This window comes from Pinus tabuliformis, chromosome 1_1 (genome assembly GCF_031772625.1).
Source record: "Pinus tabuliformis cultivar Carrire ecotype Pingquan chromosome 1_1, CPIR1, whole genome shotgun sequence".
Taxonomy (NCBI): Eukaryota; Viridiplantae; Streptophyta; class Pinopsida; order Pinales; family Pinaceae; genus Pinus; species Pinus tabuliformis.
Window position 1 is genome coordinate 118,699,909 of NC_142297.1, and position 8,485 is coordinate 118,708,393.

The window sequence follows — 8,485 nt, forward strand, 5'->3', positions numbered from 1 at the left end:
TCAGTAGCATTGGCCAAAACCCTGGCCAATCCGACCAATTGAGCTTTCATCGCTCACCTCCAGGTCTTGCATTACAATGAAGTCCTTTCAGCCTTTTATAAGCTCCATTACATATAATACCATGGGCAGAATACCATGGGTGCATAATAACATGTGCCCCAAAACCATCACTATTTAACCTGGTCAACTTTGACTCTATCATGAGTCAAGTTTACCTAACAATTCCCCCCTTAAACTTGACTTGGGGTTCCTTGACTAACTCCAGCCAAACCTGCTAAGTGAGACAATCCCGCTCACTTTAGCTCTTACCCCCCTTAGAGTTTTTACCGAGGTATTGTTAACCTGACATCCCCCCTATCACCTAGGTCTAACACAAACTTTACTGGTGATCACTGAGGGGTACACATGCCTTACCAGGTCTTACAGTAGTATGCCCATTTACATGCAATAATTTTGACTTCATTAATTTTTTTTTTTTTGTTGCTGCAATTCTGATCCATCCTCTCTCAATTTGATTTGCTCAAAAACTTTTATCACACCGCTCGAACTGTGAGCCCATAGAGAACCTTGTAGATTCCAACACCGGTGGCCTCATGTAGCAGAAAACGAACAATTTTCGAAGTCGCATGAACAATTTTCTTCTGCTGACTTGCATGCAGCCCACGCCCACTGCGATCCCTGGCAGTTATGGCACTATCTTCCGCATATTCTCCTTGAGGTTCTTCCACGTACGATTGTTCCACCATTATTTTCAGACCCAGGTCTGTAAAAAGGCTGCATTGATCTCATCAGGCACTATAAACCCCTGGCATCAAAGAATCCCTTTGAAACCAATATCTAGCTCTGCTACCAGATGTTAAGAAATTTACTGCATAACATAACTAATTACTGAGAGGAATAAATATAAAAATAACCATCAACAACCATAAACACATAAACACAAATGTTTATCCAGGAAAACCCCAAATCCGAGGAAAAACCCAACCTAATAAGATCTCATTAGCATTGGCCAAAACCCTGACCAATCCAACCAAGTGAGCCTTCACCGCTCACCTCCAGGTCTTGCATTACAATGAAGTCCTTCAAGCCTTTTATAAGCTCCATTACATATAATACCACAGGCAGAATACCATGGGTGCACAATACCATGTGCCCCAAAACCATCACTTTTTAACCTGGTCAACTTTGACTCTATCCTGAGTCAAGTTTACCTAACATATATGTGACTCACTTTTATAAATAAGTGAAAGTCACTTTTACAATGGTACTTTATGAGCTATCCACTAAATTGTAACTTAAATAAAAGATAAAGATACTTTATAATTATAAGTGACTCACTTTTTATAATGGGTGAGAATACTTTTACATAAAGTAACTTTAAAACATATGCTACATGTGCTTTTTGAAAAAGTAACTCAACAAAAAGAAAGACTTGAACCCAAGACCTCTATTCTCATCAAGTAACTTTGCACCAAGTGACCTAGTTTAAAAGGTTACTAACTCTTGGAAAAGAGGAATGGGTTGTTGTTTTTTTCTTTTTTAGTCACTTAAGCTTTGGGATGCGTGCTTACTTGAGAAAGCTCTTTCTTTTCCTACAAAAAAAAAACCACAAAACCCAACACGGACATACAAAAAAAACAAACCTTATGGTTTCAAGTTAGCTTTACTCGGAAACTAAATATTTTCCTCAATGTTTCTAATTTTCTGAGATCACACTAAGGCATGGCAGAAAAGAGAATACACATGAGAAAAATCCTTCGTTTCTGTTTTTGATTTGCCTAGATCACACAGAGTCGTGGGGCAAAGAGCATATGAAAAAATGAAAGGTATAGATCTGGTAATAAAAAACAAATATATAAATAAACCGAAATAAACAGAGAGAAAATAACTAAATACTGCAAATAAATATTGTATACCTCCAGATCTTAAAAATGACATAGCTAGGGATACTAGAAACCTTTTCGCATGAAACGAAAGGGGTTCCTCACTAGAACAAATGCTCCTAACACAATAGAGCAGTCCTCTCAGCTCGAAAGGATTCAAAAATAATAGATCTAGGAAATGACAGTCGGATGCAGTTCTACCAGCTTCAGATTTGGATCACCAACAGATGTGACCCTCAAATAGCTCTAATACTATGTAGGAATTTACAGGGTAAGTTCCTCAGATAGAACACCAATGGACACTGCTCACAAACAAATCACAGAACAATACACCATTATTCTTGACGTGGTTAAAACCCTCAAAGAGGGAAATAGTCCATGGCCTGAGCCAACGCGACCACTTCAGGAAATTTATTAATAAAAGAATGAAAATTTACATAAGCTTCTCTCATTAATGGTTACCATACAAATGACCCTCCATGCTCTTTAAATAGAGATCATGGACCAATCGGGTGCTAAGCCATGGATCAAGTGTTGGTAATACCAAGGAGAGAATGAACCGTCGGATCACTACATATCGTGACCGTCGGATTGTAAGTTACAAAAGTACATAGTAAAGAAACACACTTTACCTAACTCTACACTAGACCAAGTTATACTTAACTATTTCCTATGTGTCGGATTATCCTAACACCATAAAGGTAAATCATGCTCTAGGGTAGGTTGTGCAGGAGGGTATAGGACTAACTGTTTGGACATATGCCCATTCTTGATGGTTATATTCCTAGCTCTACAGCTAATGTAAGCGTCAGCTATGGCTAACCATGGCCTCCCAAGGATGAGAGGATAACCGGCAAGCTTAGCCTTAGGTTGGAGAACTAGAAAATCTTCAGGGTACTCCCAGGAATCAATGGAGACCATCACATCCTCCACAATTCCCTCATTGGTGACTGTGGAATGGTCTACAAGTTGCAGAACTATTGTGGTCTTCCTCAATGACCCTTGGAGGTTGAGCTCGAGCATGGTGTCCTTGTTGATCACATTAATGGTAGCCACAAGATCAATCAGAGTGTGTGGGACAATGGTGCCATTGACATGCACATTTACTACAGGGCTTCTAGGGTCCAAATATTTTGGACATATCACTTGCCCCAACATTACGTTAGACAGTTGCCCAATGACATTAATGGTAGGGGTATCCCTTTTTCTTCTTCCTGGATGCTTGAAGCATTTCTCCTTAATCAACTTATTGTAAATGGGAACATCTTTGATTGCCTGGAGAAGGGGGATCTTTACACATAGATTTTTCAATTCTCCCAAAAGTTCAGTTTCTTCTGGGGTAAGCTTGAGTGGTTGGGCTAATCTCTCAAGAAAGGGTGGATTTACTTTAAGGTTGCTTTTCTCTCTTTCTTCCTCGAACTCCATGTGGAGAGGGAGGTTGCTTATCAGGAGAATTCTCCTAGACCTTAAGTTGATCTCCTGGATTTCTACAACATAAGCTGGGTATGATGTCTCTCCATTGTATACTTGTTGAGCCTGCCTATTGTTCTAGTTCGGATTTGGCTGGGCAAGAATCTGGGGTTGCTTAAGTGGAGAAGAGTGCAGGAGTTGTGGTTGTATAGGTGGTGGAGGAAATAGGGATGGAACATTGTTGAATTGGGGCCTCCACCCCTAAAGTGGGGTATTCCACTGATGTTGTGGCTGAACATAAGGTTGAAATGACTGGCTAGCTGGCTGGGAATGATACTGAGATGCATAGGATGAAGTGTTATAAATATATTTGGGCACTGCAACCCCAATCACATATGTCGATAAACCAAGGGCTCTCAAACCCCTAAAAGTTTTGTTTCACACCCTAAAAGATCAAGGTAAACTGATTACATCATTTACCAGAAGTTCTCCTTGGAAAACTACTCAGAACTGGTCAAAACTAGACCATACAGACTGCTCCATGTTGAGGGTGTAATGCATCTCACCTGTTACACACAAGGGCTGTGATGCATATTGAAAAGCCCTTCTGTAGGGTGCGATGAGTGAGAGCAGACAAATGGCAAAGGCATTTTGCTAGGTGGAAACTCAGAGAATCTTCTAGAAACTTCTCATATGACACTTGCCTATCGGAATTCGCCCAAGGATGAGTAAGAGATCATGAAATCTCCAAGTGGAACCAATAACTATCAGTGAAATGACACTAATCAAAATCCCAGAAGCTGACTCACCTCTCTGCAATTATCTATAAATGGATCCCTCATCCCAGAGATCCAGAGGCTGGAATTTTCTAATTTGTAAGGAAGTGTTGTTGGTTTGTATTTGAGACATTGTATTGTTGGGTGAGCTTGCTTTTCATGAGGTGAAGAGGGATTTCATGCTGGGAGGATGATGCTGGATCAGATAGCTGGGTTGTAATCCTCTCTTCTTCTTCTACTATCAATAAAGCTATTTGAGTTTTCCTCCATATACTTGTGTACTTGTAAATCTTTTATTTGTGAATGCAATTGTATGGTTAATGTACTTCTTATTCTAAATTGGTTATTGTATTATATATCTCTATGCTTTGATGGTATTTTGCTACTTTGCCTCTACAGGTGTTCTTTGAAGCGGCACAAGTGAGAAAAGGGTGGCGAACTCTATCAAAGGAGAGAGGAAACAAGCAAGGAGCCAAGCGAAGGATTGAGGTTGGTGCTCTCTGCTTCTCTCTTATCTATCATCCATAAAGGAAAACAAAAGTTGCTTTGAATTGTTTGTTTCTAAGATAGCTACCCGTCTTAGTGGGACTAGTAGATCAAATAGCGACACTAGTTTTCCTAGAAACAAAATGGCGACTCCACTGGGGAACGAATAGTTTGTTTGTTTGTTACTGTTGTTTGCTTTATAAACTACAGACGGAGCCTGAAGTTAAGCCAGCTAGCCTTCGAACTACACTTGCTATGCAAGTACAAAGTAGATCAACACTGCTTCAGTCAATCTCCGGGTTGGTTTATGAACTGAAAATCTGATTTGCAAACATCCTAAGTGCCCTAGTGGTAGCTCAATACCCTCATAAGATCATACCCCTATACTTTGTGTTTACTGTTTATCATAGCTTGACTAAAATAACTGAACTTAGCTGCAAATTTTGAGCAAAAACCAAGCTCACTTTCGTTTTCTGGACCATCCCACTGTCTCTCATTAGCAGTCTGGATGCATCACACCTCCCATGGGCTGCAGGTGAGATGCATCCCTGTTTCTCTTAAGGACAGGTGTGATGACTGAATGAGATTGTTTCCCTATCCATAATTTGGTTTTTTCTTCATTGTTTTCAGCTCTATTCTATAGTTTTGCAGCCTATGATCAGTATATCATTGAGAAAACCTTCTTCCTTTACATTATTAAGCCTCCATTGATAAGGAGTTGTGAATGTTTTTTATGTATTTTTCATCATTTACAGTCCTCCTTTGCAAATAATAGCTTAATAGAACTGTCGTCTTTTGATTCCAAAGTGTCGCAACTATCATTGTGAGTCGAAAAGAAGAGTGTCGTAAAGTCTTCCTCTTCTAGATAGTCGATTGTACTTTTTCCATTGTATTTGATTTGAATTGTCAGTATTTCAAGTGTCGAAAGTAGTTTCCCATTCAAATTGAAAGTGTCGTCTCGATCTTCCTTTCGTCTTTTGAAAAGAAATTGTTGAAGTGTCGCTTTAAAGAAAAATAGTTCAGATCTGTACTTAGTTTTCTTTTTGGCATTCTCACATTAAGGAAACGGAAAAACAAATACATGCATGTGCATTTGCATTTAGACTGCATGCGGAAATTGATTTAGGAAAAGTGCATTTAGTGTGTGCTCTTTGCTCTCTGGTGAAAGAATTGTACTCTTCTTTCCTTAGTAGCTGGGATTTTCATTGCTAAAAGAAAACAAATGACTGTTTGTCATTTTAGATTGAATATTTAGGAATTGTACATCTACATCATGCGTTGAACCTTGAAAGGCAAACTTCTTAAGAAAGATCAACTATAAAATAAACCTTAATGAACATAAAAATTCTTTGGAACCTAACGCACAACATCTAGAAGTCTAGGCTAGAGACATATTCCAGTGTCGTAAAGGCTGGTAACTATTGTTTTCATTGTAGGTTGGGTGATTCCTCCTCTTTGATACGACAAGTGCCAGTACGGACTTGTGCTCCCACGTACCGTCGAGTATATATTGGAAGACCACAATAGGCTGATAACCTTTATCCTTAGGAAGCTGTGTATGCTGCCTTATCAATCGCAATGCACTGAACACAGCATTCAGGAAGATTGACTGCCGTACGTAAAGTCCTCGGTAATTTCTCTTTAATTTACCACCGAGGTGTATATTGCAGTTTTGTGATTGGTTTGGTAATCCCTCTGTCTAGATTTCCAGAGTAGTCACTTTCATTCCTTTTCAACTCCTTAAAAGAAAAGGTCCATCTGAGCACTTGTCACTTTAGGCTCATTAAAAATCGAAGGAGACTAGAGTCACCTTTAGCTTTTTCTCGACTCTTAAAAATTAAAAAAGCAAGTTGTGTCAAAGCGTCACAAAATTTATTTAATTCGGAATAACAGCCATGTTCCCTCGTTGATCTTAGGTTGAGATAATGGAATCCACCAATCAAGGATTTTCCCTTGGGGGGAACCCTAGTCCTTTCTCTTCTTGGGGAGATATTGGTGCTCCATACATGGCTACATTGTCGCTTCCAGGAATCATAATTGGCCTGCCGGTATGGCTATTCTCGACCTCTGTTGTTCAAAACACTGTAATTCCTCAACAATAAAAATAGTAACCAGATGATGCTAGAGTTGCTCCCTCACCTTCTACTTCGTTTGTTTCTCCCTCTCCTTCTTCCTCTTCACTTGGTGAAGCTAGTGATACTAAAAACCAAGTAACTGAGAAGAAGAAGAAAGGGAAGGAGAGGAAGAAGAAGAAGTCGGTCCAGTAAGGGGGCAACCATGCATCGTCCAGAGAAAATCCGCACACCGCACATTATAAACCCAAAACTCCATGCATAATTTGCAAAGGAAACCACTATCATCGAGATTGTCCTTGCATCCCGCGGATCTTGAGAGACTAGTCTCCCCGCTTGCACCATCTGGTGTAATCAACCTCTGTCGATCATGTTGAGAATACACCATTGACTAGTGAAAATGAAGTCAATGGACAAAAAGGAAGATCTAAATTTCCTTGTAGGTTGTGTGAGGGCGATCATGCTCTCCACCGTTGTTAGTTTCTAGACGAAGCTAAAAGTGTCTTGGATAACCGTCCTGCTTCACCACAGTGACTTCCACTTGGATGCAAGAAACTCCTGCCAAGTCGATTGCTAGTTGAAAATCCGACTAACACACCTCTGTTGTGAGTCGAAACACCTATCATTGAAGATAAACCTTATAAGTCCACACTAGACCAAAGTCAATAGGTCAGGACGGCAGCTGACCCAATCTTGCCTTCAGAAGGTCCACCTTCATATGATATAGTCTCTAAAGAGAATGAGAATGACACCATTCAAATTCTTTTTGTTAACATAGAGTCTGATGAACATGGGGGCAATCTACCTATTCCTTTACCATAGGAAGGAAGTTCCCCATTTCAAGAAACTCATTCGGTCGTTTATTCGGTCCCTCCTCCAAGCAATCTAGTCATTTCCTTTGATTGGAATCTACTAGCGGGACCCCACCTTCCATCTAATGTGCCATTCAGAATCATAGTACAAGTTTACAGAATGATCATGGTTGGCACTATCATAGATGAAGGGGCTTCTGTGAGTATCCTTTCCTCAACTGCTTGGAAAGTTCTTGGTTCGCCATCGCTTCTGCCTGAGAATCGAAATTTGTTAGGCTTCAATAAAGGAACCAGTCGACCGATAGGGATCTTTCCAAATGTGCCTATAACTTTGAGAAGGAAAAACGTTCACTTGACCATGATGGCAGTCTAAGGGTTGCTAGATTACAATCTACTCCTCGAGTGTGACTACATTTACAGCATGGGACCTATTGTTTCCTCACTCTTTCGAGTGATGTGTTTCCTATATGAAGGTAGAATGGTACATGTTATCAAGAAATCTAGTGTCCACTCGGAGCTACTAGTCCCACTAAGAGGGGTAGCTATCTTAGAAACAAACAAAGTAAAACTACTTTTGCTTTCCTTTTAGATAAGAGGGGAACATAGGATACCAACCTCTGTCTTGCGCTTGGTTCCTTGCTAGGTTCCTCTCCCTTCTCACAAATCTTTGCCGCTTCCTTCCTTACTTCAAAGAGCACCTATAGAGTCAAAGCAGCATAACACTATCGAAGAACAGAGATCTACAATCTTAAACAATATAGGACCAGATATATATTGACCACACAAATGCATATATCATCAAACATACAAGAATGTGGAGGAAAACTTGAATAGCTTTATTAATAGAAAGACTAGCAAAGAGGATTAGAACCTATTGTTCTGACCTAGCATCATCCTCCCAGCATGAAAGCCCTTCTTCACCTCATGAAAAGCTTAGATCACCCAACACTATGATGTTCCACCAAGAAACCAATAGCACTTCCTTACAAAATACAAGATTCCAGCCTCCGGATCTCTGTGATGAGGGATCCATATATAGATGTTTG